Consider the following 12759-nt stretch of genomic DNA (forward strand, 5'->3'; position numbering starts at 1 on the left):
TGTCTGGAATCTTGTGAGTGTATTTGGTAGATGGAAACTGAAAGAAGCCTGTCATGTGTGTGTGTGTGTGTGTGTGTGTCCCCCACCACCATTTGATAATCGATGTGTATTTACATTCCTGTAACTTAGTGGTTCGGCAAAAGAGACCAACAGAATAAGTAGCAGGCTTAAAAAAATATAAGTGCTGGGGTCAATTCATTCAACTAAAATTATCCAAGGTGATGCCCCTGTATGACCATAGTCTAAGGACTGAAACAAGTAAAAGATAAGTGGTTATTTCTCACTATAGAATTATCTTCTTTGTATGCAATCATCTTTAATTAAAATATTTCATTTAACCCTTTTGATACCAATCAGCCTGAGACTGCTGCTGGTCCTATGATGTAAACTCCTTGTTTTAAAGTGATCTAAATTAAAACTTTCCATCAACATTCCATGTCAACTTCTGTTCCAAACATCAGTTGAATAATTAGAGTTACTTAACTAAATTCTTTCTCATTTTCAAATGAAGTATATTTCAGCAGAAATATGCTAACTTAAGTGTTAAATTGAAACTACATATATTTGAGCAGAACAGCTTTTAAAAAACAACCAGAACATTGCTTTCGAAAGGCTAAGTTGATACAAAATGACCTGGAGAGCAAATTGCTGGAGTACAGATAAACATATATCCTCATAGGTCACAAAGTCAGACATTTGAGGGCAGAGGTGTAAGTCAATTTAACCAGCTTCAGTACAAGGATGGGCTGAAAAAAGTTCATATTCTAACTATGAAGGAGTCATGTTAGAGCTGTGAAAGCTTGCACACAATAATTTCAAATCTCCTTATTAATAACTGCATTGTTTCTTCCCAGGGAAACTGACATCTGACTGTTCAAAGAGGACTTCAAAATTAACTAATCACAACTTCTCTTGAAGCTGAACAAAATTTGGCATCATGGTGTTATCAAGTACCAGCAGAAAAAAGTATTTAGCCCCCAAGTGCATTCATGCTGACATGGTCGCTACATTAGAAGATGATGCTCCAGCTTTATCAACAGGGCAAAAGTGAGCAGGTGAATTTAGGAGGGGAATGGAATGTCTTGAAGATGACCCAACATGTGGCTGTCTAGCAACTGCTACCACCAAGAAGAACATTGACCATGTTTACCATTTGGTGATGGATATCAGACAACTACAAATCAAATAACCAATGCTATTAGCATATTCCATGAGAGTTGACAATATTCTGCACAATGAACTTGGAATGTTTGGTCAGTGCCATGTCTTCTGACACCTGATCAAAAGCGCATCAAGCTGATCACATCACAGGAAAATCTGAAACTGTTTGAGGCAGATCCAGCTGGGTTCCTCGAACATTTCCTAATCCAGGATGAGTGTTGGGTTCATCACTTTGAGCCAAAGACAAAGAAAAGAGCACTCAACATCTACTGCACATGCGCCTTCTTCACCAGGTATGTAGATGACATCCTCATATTCACAACCTCCTGTGAAGAGGCTGAGAGAATATTCATGACGTTCAATAACATGGACATGAACATAAAGTTCACTATAGAACATCCTGACATCATTGGATCACTATCATTACTTGACTTCAAACTGAATATAACGGAAGAAGGAGAGATCCACACCGAGTTCTACAGGAAAGCAGCCAGTAGAGATATGTTTGTCCAATACAATTCAGCACTTCCACTCGGTGCCAAAATAGGATACGCCAGAAATGAATTTGCACACATCCAAGGCAAGTGCAGCAGAACGGAGGACAAGGTGACCCACACAACATGCTTCCTAGATATATTGAAAACCAACGGGTATCTTAGATCCATTGTAAATCAGCTTAAGTACCCAAGACGACCAACACGCTGAACACATAGAAAACCCAGCAACACATGCTTCCTTAAAATACCCCATTTTAGCGAGAGGATAACTACAGCCATCCGAAGAGCCATAAGAAGAGAAGGGCTAGACATACAACTAGCCCACTCCAGCCCCTCTCTGAGAGGACACCTCGCAAAGAAATGAACAAGGGTCAACTATCAATGCACATTAACAAATTGTCCCATCCATGACACAGATTTATGCTAACAGGTAAATGTTGTGTATAGAATACAATGTAACAAATGCAACAAGTTCTATGTGGGTAGCACAACAAGACCGTTACATGTCCGCATCAAAGAACATCTGAACACGAGAGCCTATTCCTTCAGAAAACATCTAGACAGATGCCAGAACACTGAAAAAAGCATAACAGTCACAATTGAAGCCAATGAAAGAAATTTGGGTAATTTAAGAATTAAGGAAGCTATACTCATACACAGACTAGGACCCCAAATTAACAACAGGCTGGAGGTTGGTAATCAATATATCATTTAGCTACATCTGGATGCATGTAGGTTCATTCTTAATAACATGCTCATGTATTGTTTATAACAAAAAAAAAAAAGAGGAAAACAAGAAAAAATGGGAAGCTGCACGTACAACACATAACTTAGAAGTAGCACTGCACTGTATAACACAATTAAAATATATTAAAAGGAAATACGTAGTGTACCGTAGATGAGTAAATAAAGAATCGTACATACTGTAAAGAAAACAAAACTCTGGGGTGTGTGGTATTGTTTAGCATTTATAATAAAATGAATATATATAAATTATAAAAATGATAAGAAATATATACAGTACAGTACTGTTTCTGCTTTGCAGATTTTCACCTATCGTGGAAGGTTTTGGAACATAACACCCACAATAGTCAAGGGATTACTGTATATCCTAATAAAAAGCAGAGTTTGTTTGTTTGTATGTTGACCAATGAAAACACTAAATAAAATTGATAATATTTCAGGTTTTCCATATCATTTAAATTAATTTTACCGTTCTGCAGATAACTGTGCACTTCTTTTCTGAAAACGGAATGGGGGTGGTAGTGAGTTGGTGGCTATTTTTAGCAATCTACATACTATTTCACCATAATGCTTTTTACAGAGTGAAAAAATACTCCACCTGTCACTCAATCCACCTCCAACTTTGTCTAAGTTTTTACATTACATTTATTCCTTTGAAGTTGCTGCCAGACCTCTGCTTTCTCTCTGTCTGATATATCCCTCTCGCTATTTCTGTTTCTCTCTCTCTCACACTACCTCTAAACTCTTTTTCTCTCTTGAGAAAAAATATGCGAGACAGATAGAAAGGGAGTTAGGGAGAAAAAACAAGTGAGACAGAGCGGGGAAGAGACAGAAGACAGATATATATATATATATATGTATATATATATATATATATACAGTTTGCTCGAAACCTAAAACTTGATGAAGGCAAATCATCTCTTGATACCGAAGGGTGTTTTGATCCCTCATCATTTTGCACTATTGTGGAAAGCATTCATCAAATGTTCCCAAATTTTGAAATTCACCATCTCAACAACGGGTAGCTGTGTGAACGCACAATTCTAGCTCCCAAAAATATTACAGTAAATGCCATCAACAAAAATCTCTTACAAATGATCCCTGAAGGTAGCCACATCTATAAATCTATTGACAAAGTTGTTGACAAGGACGATGCTGTTCATTATCCTGTTGAATTCCTCAACAGTCTGGAATCATCTAGTATACTGCCACACAACCTTGAACTGAAGAAGGGCATAGTTATCATGCTTCTCAGAAACCTGGATCAGCCAAAATTACGCAATGGTACATGTATGGTTGTGACTGAACTACAGCCTCACATTATCAAAGCAAAATTCCTCACTGGATGTGGTAAGGGAAACTTCATATTTATACCTAGAATACTGCTAATACCTACAGATGTCCCCTTTCATTTCAAACGATTGCAATTCCCAGTGAGAGTCAGTTACACATTGACCATTAACAAGACCCAAGATCAAACACTGCAGGTTGTCAGTTTCCATCCTGAAGAGGGCTGTTTCTCACATGGTCAAGTGTACATAGGTTGTTCCAGAGTAGGAATCCCACAAAAACTCTTCATACATGCTCTGTACAAAAAAGTTAACATTGTATATATTGAAGTTCTGTAAATGTTTCATAATTTTCGTACAATACATTTCTCTATTATTATCTATATTACTTTCTGTATTTAGATATTCTAAATAAATTTTTAAAATTATGTTATGCAATATTTAAATACCTTTTAATTTTTATTGTAAGGAAAATGGGTAGCTTATATTTTGGGTATGTAGTGTTTATGTTTTGCATTTGTATGTGGGAGGATATGTTACTAATTTGCTCAATATTTGTTGGAGAGTTAGTGATGATGTGTATTTCTTTTTTAAACATCAATACCACGTAGCAAACCACGAGATACAAGGCAAACTTTGTTTCTATAAAAGAATCACATCCTCTACATCCCTTTCTCCTTCACCCTACATAAACTGACAAAATACTAAGGAAATTGTTATATAACCTTTGTACCTTATTCCTTTAGCTCTTAGAGAACAACATATAAACTGGACCTTTTCTACTTCTGATATGTATATGAAGCAAGTTTTGTGTCTGCACAGCCCCGTCATCCTTGAGTAACCCATAAAGCGCTGGAATTTGCACTTACATAGCATGGACTGCTGAGCACATTTTATGAAAATGAGACTACCATGCACACATAAAAAACAAAAAAATAGTTAAAATATCTTTTTAGTATATAATGGTAGCAAGTTTTACATCATCTGAAAAGTCATTAGTTGGACTATAAGTCCTCTTGCATTCAGGAGGGATATCGGAGCGTTTGAGTGACATTAGACCCCCCAGCAAACGTTCATAAATTAAATGCATGTCTGGCCACGATCGCAGCCTACCCACCTGTGCCCAACGGCCACGGTCGTGGCCCGTCGCGCTTTATGTGTTAAGCAGACCTGTGTTTATAGATGGTTCAATTGCGTTTTTCTCTTTTGCCATAATATATCTTGGTGAGGGATTTGAGGGAGATGTGGCTGTTATTTAAATAGGGTATGTAAAAACCTCACAAATTCACCATTCTTGGCCGTGTAAAATATGGAAAGTTTGTCTGTTGCACTCTGTAACATGTCGGGCTTTATACCAAAAGTAAACAAAGAAATCGCTAGTTTGTTCTTTCACACTGATGGCTTTCTTATGTTGTCAATTACACAGTAAAATCGTCGACTCAATAAAGAAAATGAAATATAAGACACTTCACAGAAGGTGGGCAGCAGAACCAGTTAATTCCGGACAAAATATCTAGCGGTATTTAATCACGTCACTTAACATTCTCAGTTCAAAGCTCGTTCGAGTTGACTTTTGCCTTTCATCTTTCGTGGTACGATAAAATAAGTACCAGTCGTGGTCTATTTAATCAACTGCTACATGTGTGAGCATTGTGTCAGTGTTTATTAATCAATACTGAGTATGTATGGCATATTGTTATCGTTTTTTATATCTTACTCACCTGAAAGAGCTTACTGCATATCGCCTCTACCTAAACCCACCCGTCTCTCTTCCTTTCTTCCGTTATCATAACCGTAACTCTTTACTCAGATCCTACATTAAACACTTTGTCCAGTCTTTCTCTCCCAAGATTGCAACCCTGTGACATTCCCTCTCGCCACGCTTTACTTTTCAAGATCGACCCACAAAATGTCTAAGATGAATATCGAAAAACAATGGCATTAATGCCTGCCAAAAGTCGTTGACATTGTCCACACTCCCTCCTCTCACTAATTTTTCTTCTTTCCTTTTCAACGTTATAAGTTTATTAAAAGTAATAATCGATTTGTTCGTTTCTAATTGAAGATTCCAAAGTGGCTTCGGTGACGTCATTATTTAGTAAATCAGGGGAGATAACTGTACCCAACTCCATAATGTCAACAGATGAACATGGAAGGTTGAGGTGTAGGATGATGGAAGAGGGAACGGTGAGTTTTGAGGTCGACGTGAACCATGAAAAAATATCGAAACGACACTGATGTGACTTGGTTCGTATGTATGCTATAGCAGCAAGGGTGCGAGCAAGAAAAAACGAATGTAAAATGAGAACCAGTAATGCTTAATACATTCTACCTTGCTGCCTGTTAGAAGAATATATGAAAAAAAAAAAAAGAAAATTAATATTTGCATTTCTCTACAGAAGTAAAATTTATTTTCTATGTCAGTAAGTTAATGGATAGTTGTAGCGAAGATGTCCGATTCCTGAAATCGAAACAGTACCAGTTATTAAATAGGAATGAGAAAATCCAACGAAATGAACACAAACGAATGATTAATGATTCCTTTCAGTTTATACATAAATAAATAACAACAATTTTTTTTTTTTTTTTTAGACTTCATAATTTAATATATATGGAATTACTGTTTCAACGCTGTAAACTATATCCACTGATAGCGTTATAGTGATAAGGTTAATTAATAAATATGCGATATAGAGAAGAGGGGGGGCAGGCACAGACAGAGAAAGAGGAAAGCAGAGTGAGAGAGAAGGGGGAAGGCACAGAGAGAGAGAGAGAAGGGGGAAGGCAGAGAGAGAGAGAGAGAGAGAGAGCTGTTGCAGTCACCTACTCTTTTCTTTTCCCCAAAAGATTTTCTTAGGACTCTAAATGTTTTCAACGGAGACTATGATTTTGCATAAAAAAAAGACAACAAAAACATTTCAGAATAGTATAGCCCGTTTGTTTTGTTTTAGCTTTATAACTTTTTGTTTTTAACTTTTTTATGCTTTCGAGTTTTATTCCTTTGTGAGAGAGTAGATTTCATATTTTTCAACAACGACAGTAACCTTCCGGAAGTTTTTAAACTTGTCTATTTCATAAGCGCATGCGTGTATGCAAGCTCACCAACAACCAGCAGACGACATGAGAGAAGCCTCAATATGTCCCCTCGGCATGCTAGAAACAACAGCCAAATCTCCCTCGCCCCATGCTCCTTCAACGACTTGTAATATTAAGGAAATACTGGACAATATTATAGACAGAAAATAAAATACGGAGATGAGTTTAAAAAAAAAAAATTTTTCACACAATTTCAATTTTTCAAATATAACTTTTTTTTTGCATCATGTTTTATAACAGTAGTGTTGCATATGTTTTGCATGACTGTCATGTGAGCCACTCTGATAGTTACGAGATGAAGACTGTGTAACATAGCTGTCTTTTTCATTGTAGAGAAACTTTCTTCCTCTAATTGACGACGTAAATGGTATACCAAAAAGACTTGGAGATGAACTTCACAGGCATAAAAGAAACTGAAAGAAGCAACTAGTTGTTTACTGAAAGGACATATTTGCTGGCTCTGAAGTAGATGTCATTGGAACCAATGCATTGATATGAAAAATTGGGAGAAGCTGCATGTTTATGTGCAGGGCTGGTTTTAAGCTAATTAGACAGATTTGTTAAAATTGGGCCCCACACCAAGCTCAAGTGGAGAACGCTATGATGAATTTTTAGTATATTATTGTGGCTAATGATGGAGCCTGAAGCCCTCGATGTTTTTAGGCTGAAACTGGCATACTTATGAAGCATAACATATCAATCTTCAGCTCTTGTAGAGTAGAGGGCCCCACTGACAATTCTCTAATTAGGCCCCACATTTCCTAACGCTTGCCCTCTTAAATCAGGGACAGGAGAGCAATCTGCTGAAGATGACCTTATACAAATAATTAATGCTCGACTAAATTCTGCACATTGCTCTAAAATACTTGAGCACATGCATTTTCAGGAAATGCAGGTTGTTTTAGTCATATCCAGCAGTTTGAAATGATTTATAAGTCTATATTGGCTCCTACAAGTAATAATAATGGTACGTTAAAAGAATTGTCAAAGGTAACATGTCAGATTTTTAGCTATATCCATACTATGTGAGTATGTTATACCAGTAAGAACCATTTCAGTCTGTCTGTTGGTTTTCTAAAATGCACGAGGTCAATGCTGAGACAGTAGAAAACAGGTGTTCAATGTTGGGGTCAGTGATGCCAACTCACTGACCTCCATTAAATTAAACAATACTGACATACAAATGCAAGGAGGCATCATTATCCCAAGGAATACCTGGATGAAAGTATGGTGTCCCAATCTGAAATCTTGTAATGCCAGCCGCATGGTTGATGGCTTGGTTATCAAGATGACAACACAGAGGGAGTAAAAGAATAAGGAAATGGAAAGAGAGAAGAAAAAGCATAAAAGTTCATAGTCCAACTTTCCGAAGTTATAGAAACCAGAGTATGAGACCTTAGATGCAATCCTGTGTAGATCCATGAGCAAAGTCTTGAGGTGCAATCCTGCATATATCCTATGCATTAAAGTCCTGATATAGTACACATCCCAGGGAAAAAGACACGAACATATCAACATTCAATAACACCTCTGCTACCATTCTTTTGTGTGTGGCAGATGCACAGGGGCAATAAACACCAAAGATGCTCAGAAAACAGATTCCATCACATGCCAGGGGGGAGAAACTAGAAGTAGTTGATAGCTTCCGCTACCTAGGTCACCAAGTCTGTAGTGGGAGTGGATGCTCGGAGAGCATTGCCACTACAATAAGATTAGCCTGGGCAAAGTTCAGAAAGCTTCTACCTCTACTGGTGACAAAAGGCCTCTCATTCAGAGTGAAAGGTAGACTATGATGTATGTGTGCGAACTGCCATGCTACACGGCAGTGAAACATGGGCCGTGACTGCTGAAGACATACATAAGCTCGAAAGAAATGAAGCTAGTATGATCTGCTGGATGTGTAATGTCAGTGTGCACACACGGCAGAGTGTAAGTGCCCTGAGAGAAATGTTGGACATAAGAAGCATCAGATGTAGTGTGCAACAGAGAAAATTGAGCTGGTATGCTCATGTGCTGCGTATGGATAAGGAGAGCTGGGTGAAGAAGTGTCACTCCCTAACAGTGGAAGGAACCCGTGGAAGAGGGAGACCCAGGAAGACCTGGGATGAGGTGGTGAAGCATGACCTTCGAACATTGGGCCTCATGAGGCAATCATGAAAGACCGAGACCTCTAGAGATGTGCTATGACTGAGAAGATCCAACAAGCAAAGTGAGATCAAAGACATAGCCTATGTCAGTGTCGCATAGGCAGCCCATTTAAAAAGGACTTTTGAATCGTCAGGCAACATGCCTTGCTTGAGAACAACTTGAGTCAAGTAAAATCAAAATCAAAGATCAAATCACAATCTAACGAAAATTGTAGATTTTGCCCATGCTAGTGCTGGCTGACTGGCACTCCGTGCTAGTGGCAAGTAAAGAGCACCATTTGAACGTGGTTAATGCCACCACCACACCAAGCCCAAATGGTTCCTGTACCAGTGGCACATAAAAAGCACCATCCGAATGTGGCCAATGTCAGTGGGGCCTGAATGGCTCCCACGCCGGTGGCACATAAACAGCACCCACTACACTCTTGAAGTGCTTGGTGTTAGGAAAGGCATCCAGCTGTAGAAACATTGCCAAATCAGATTGGAGCCTCATGGGGCCTCCTTGCTTGCCAGACCCCAGTCAAACCGTCGAACACATGCCAGCAAGGAGAACAGATATTAAACGATGATGATGATAATACATATACATACATATATACACACATATATATACATATACACATGCATATACATATATACATAAATACATATACATATATACATACATACACATATATATATATATACATACACATATATACATACACATATATACATACACATATATACATACACATATATACATATATACATACACATATATACATATATACATACACATATATACATATATATATATATATATATATATATATATATATATATATATATATATATATTGTGGAGGTGCAATGGCCAGTGGTTAGGGCAGCAGACTCACGGTCTTAGGACCGGGTGTTGTGAGTGTTTATTGAGCGAAAACACCTAAAGCTCCATGAGGGTCTGGCAGGGGTTGTGGTGAACCCTGCTGTACTCTTTCGCCAGAACTTTCTCTCAGTCTTCCTTCGTGTTTCTGTTGTAACTGTATTTCAAAGCGCCAGCCTTGTCACACTGAATCTCCCTGAGAACTACATTAAGGGTACACGTGTCTGTGGAGTGCTCAACGACTTGCACGTTAATTTCACGAGCAGGCTGTTCCATTGATCAGATCGCCTGGAACACTCGTCGTCATAACCGACGGAGTGTCACCACATATATATATACATACATATATCATCATCATCATCATCATCGTTTAACGTCCGCTTTCCATGCTAGCATGGGTTGGACGATTTGACTGAGGACTGGTGAAACCGGATGGCAACACCAGGCTCCAGTCTGATTTGGCAGAGTTTCTACAGCTGGATGCCCTTCCTAACGCCAACCACTCAGAGAGTGTAGTGGGTGCTTTTACGTGTCACCCGCACGAAAACGGCCACGCTCGAAATGGTGTCTTTTATGTGCCACCCGCACAAGCCAGTCCAGGGGCACTGGCAACGATCTCGCTCGAAAATCCTACAGGAGCCAGTCAGGCGGTACTGGCAACGGCCACGCTCAAAATGGTGCATCTCATGTGCCACCCGCACAAGAACCAGTCCAGGGGCACTGGCAACGATCTTACTTGGCTTGCCGGGTCTTCTCACGCACAGCACATTTCCAAAGGTCTCGGTCAGTAGTCATCGCCTCGGTGAGGCCCAATGTACGAAGGTCTTGCTTCACCACCTCAGCCCAGGTCTTCCTGGGCCTACCTCTTCCATGGGTTCCCTCAACTGTTAGGGTGTGGCACTCTTTCACGCAGCTATCCTCCTCCATTCTCACCACATGTCCATACCAGCGCAATCATCTCTCTTGCACGCCACAACTGATGCTTCTAATGTTCAGCCTTTCTCTCAAGATACCTACACTCTGACGGGTATTCACATTGACATTACACATCCAACGGAGCATACCGGCTTCATTCATTGCGAGCTTACGCATGTCCTCAGCAGTCACAGCCCATGTTTCACTGCCATGTAGCATGGTTGTTCGTACGCATGCGTCATACAGTCTGCCTTTTACTCTGAGTGAGAGTCCCTTTGTCGCCAGCAGGGGTAAGAGCTCTCTAAACCTTGCCCAGGCTATTCTTATTCTAGCAGCTACACTTTCAGCGCACCCACCCCCACTACTAACTTGGTCGCCCAGATAGCGGAAGCTATCGACTACCTCTAGTTTTTCACCCTGGAATGAGATAGAAGTTGTTTCCTGTTTGTTTGCAGTCTTTATTGCACCTGAACATCTGCCACATACAAAAACTAACTTCCTAGTTAACCTGCCTTTGATGTTGCTGCACCTCTTATGTGTCCATAGCTTGCACCGGGTACATCTTATAGAGTTACTACCTACTCCTTTTCTACATACTGAGCAGGGCCATCTACCTGAAGGGGTTTGTGTTTTATCTACCTTCCTACTTATTAGGATTTTGGTTTTAGCTAGGTTGACTCTAAAGCCCTTCAATTCTAGACCTTGCTTCCACACCTGAAACTTCTCCTCTAGTTCTGATAGTGACTCCGCAATTAGGGCAAGGTCATCAGCATAGAGGAGCTCCCAGGGGCAACCTGTCTTGAACTCCTCTGTGATTGCCTGGAGGACTATGGTAAATAAGAGGGGGCTGAGGACGGAACCTTGGTGGACCTCTACCCGCAATTCATTGCTGTACTCATTTCCAACCCTCACCTTACTGGCAGCATCTCTGTACATGGCTCGCACAGCTCTCACTAACCATTCTTCTATCCCAAGTTTCCTCATTGACCACCAGATAAGGGATCGGGGGACCCTGTCAAAGGCTTTCTTCATGTCAACGAAAGCCAGGTACAGAGGTTTATCCTTAGCTAGGTATTTCTCCTGCAACTGTCTCACTAGAAATAAGGCATCAGTAGTGCTTTTACCTGGCACAAACCCAAACTGCATCTCATCTAAATTGATTCGCTCCCTAATTAGTTGGGCTATGACCCTCTCTGTAACTTTCATAACCTGATCTAACAGCTTGATGCCTCTGTAATTATTTGTATCTAAAGCGTCACCTTTACCTTTGTAGCAGTTGACTATGATGCTGCTACACCAGTCATTGGGTATGACTCCTTCGTGTATCACCTGGTTCGTAATACGGGTGACTAGGCTATAGCCAACACTGCCAGATATTTTGAGCATCTCTGCAGTGATTCCTGATGGGCCGGGGGCTTTCCCGGTCTACATACTCTTAATTGCTTTATCTACCCTGGTACTATCAACTCGGATAGCTGGTCCCTCTATTGGGTCGACATACGGCAGGCTCTCTTTCTCCCATTCATTCTCTTTATTAAGCAATCTATCGTAGTGGCATCTCCAGACCTCTTTCTTTGCATCCTCATTTAATGCAAGCGTACCATCATCCATGCGAACACATTTCTCTCCTACAACATCACTATTCTCTCTCCTACACTGTCTTGCAACACGAAATACCTCGAGTCTTTGGTCCTCACGGCGCAGAACATTGGCAAATCTTTTCTTATCTGCTTCCCCTCTGGCTAAATAAACCTGTCGCCTAGCCTCCCTTCTGGCACATTGGTACAATTCCCTGCTACCACCGTTCTTCCAGTCCTTCCAAGCCTGTTTCTTTTGTCTAATAGCCCTGTCTACCTCCTTGTTCCACCACCACGTTACTCTGGGTCGGGAGGGGACCTTACACCACCCACAAATCTGGTTGGTGGCTTTCAACAGGTTGTCCCGCAGAAATCTCCAATTGTCTTCCACGTTGTATGATGCTATATCCCCTTCTATTTCGTTAAATGCTTCAAGTAACTTGTCTCTAAGTCTCTGTCCGTTTGCAGG

The 12759-nt window shown here is 40.1% G+C and overlaps 1 protein-coding gene across 2 annotated transcripts in view; it reads right to left on the minus strand.

Moving 5' to 3' along the window:
• The window catches only part of LOC106875830 (WD repeat domain phosphoinositide-interacting protein 2), a 133895-nt gene that overhangs the window by 108143 nt on the left and 12993 nt on the right, over positions 1-12759 (minus strand). The window lies entirely within an intron of this gene.

This window comes from Octopus bimaculoides, chromosome 7, assembly GCF_046866305.1.
Source record: "Octopus bimaculoides isolate indiv1 chromosome 7, ASM4686630v1, whole genome shotgun sequence".
Classification (NCBI taxonomy): domain Eukaryota; kingdom Metazoa; phylum Mollusca; class Cephalopoda; order Octopoda; family Octopodidae; genus Octopus; species Octopus bimaculoides.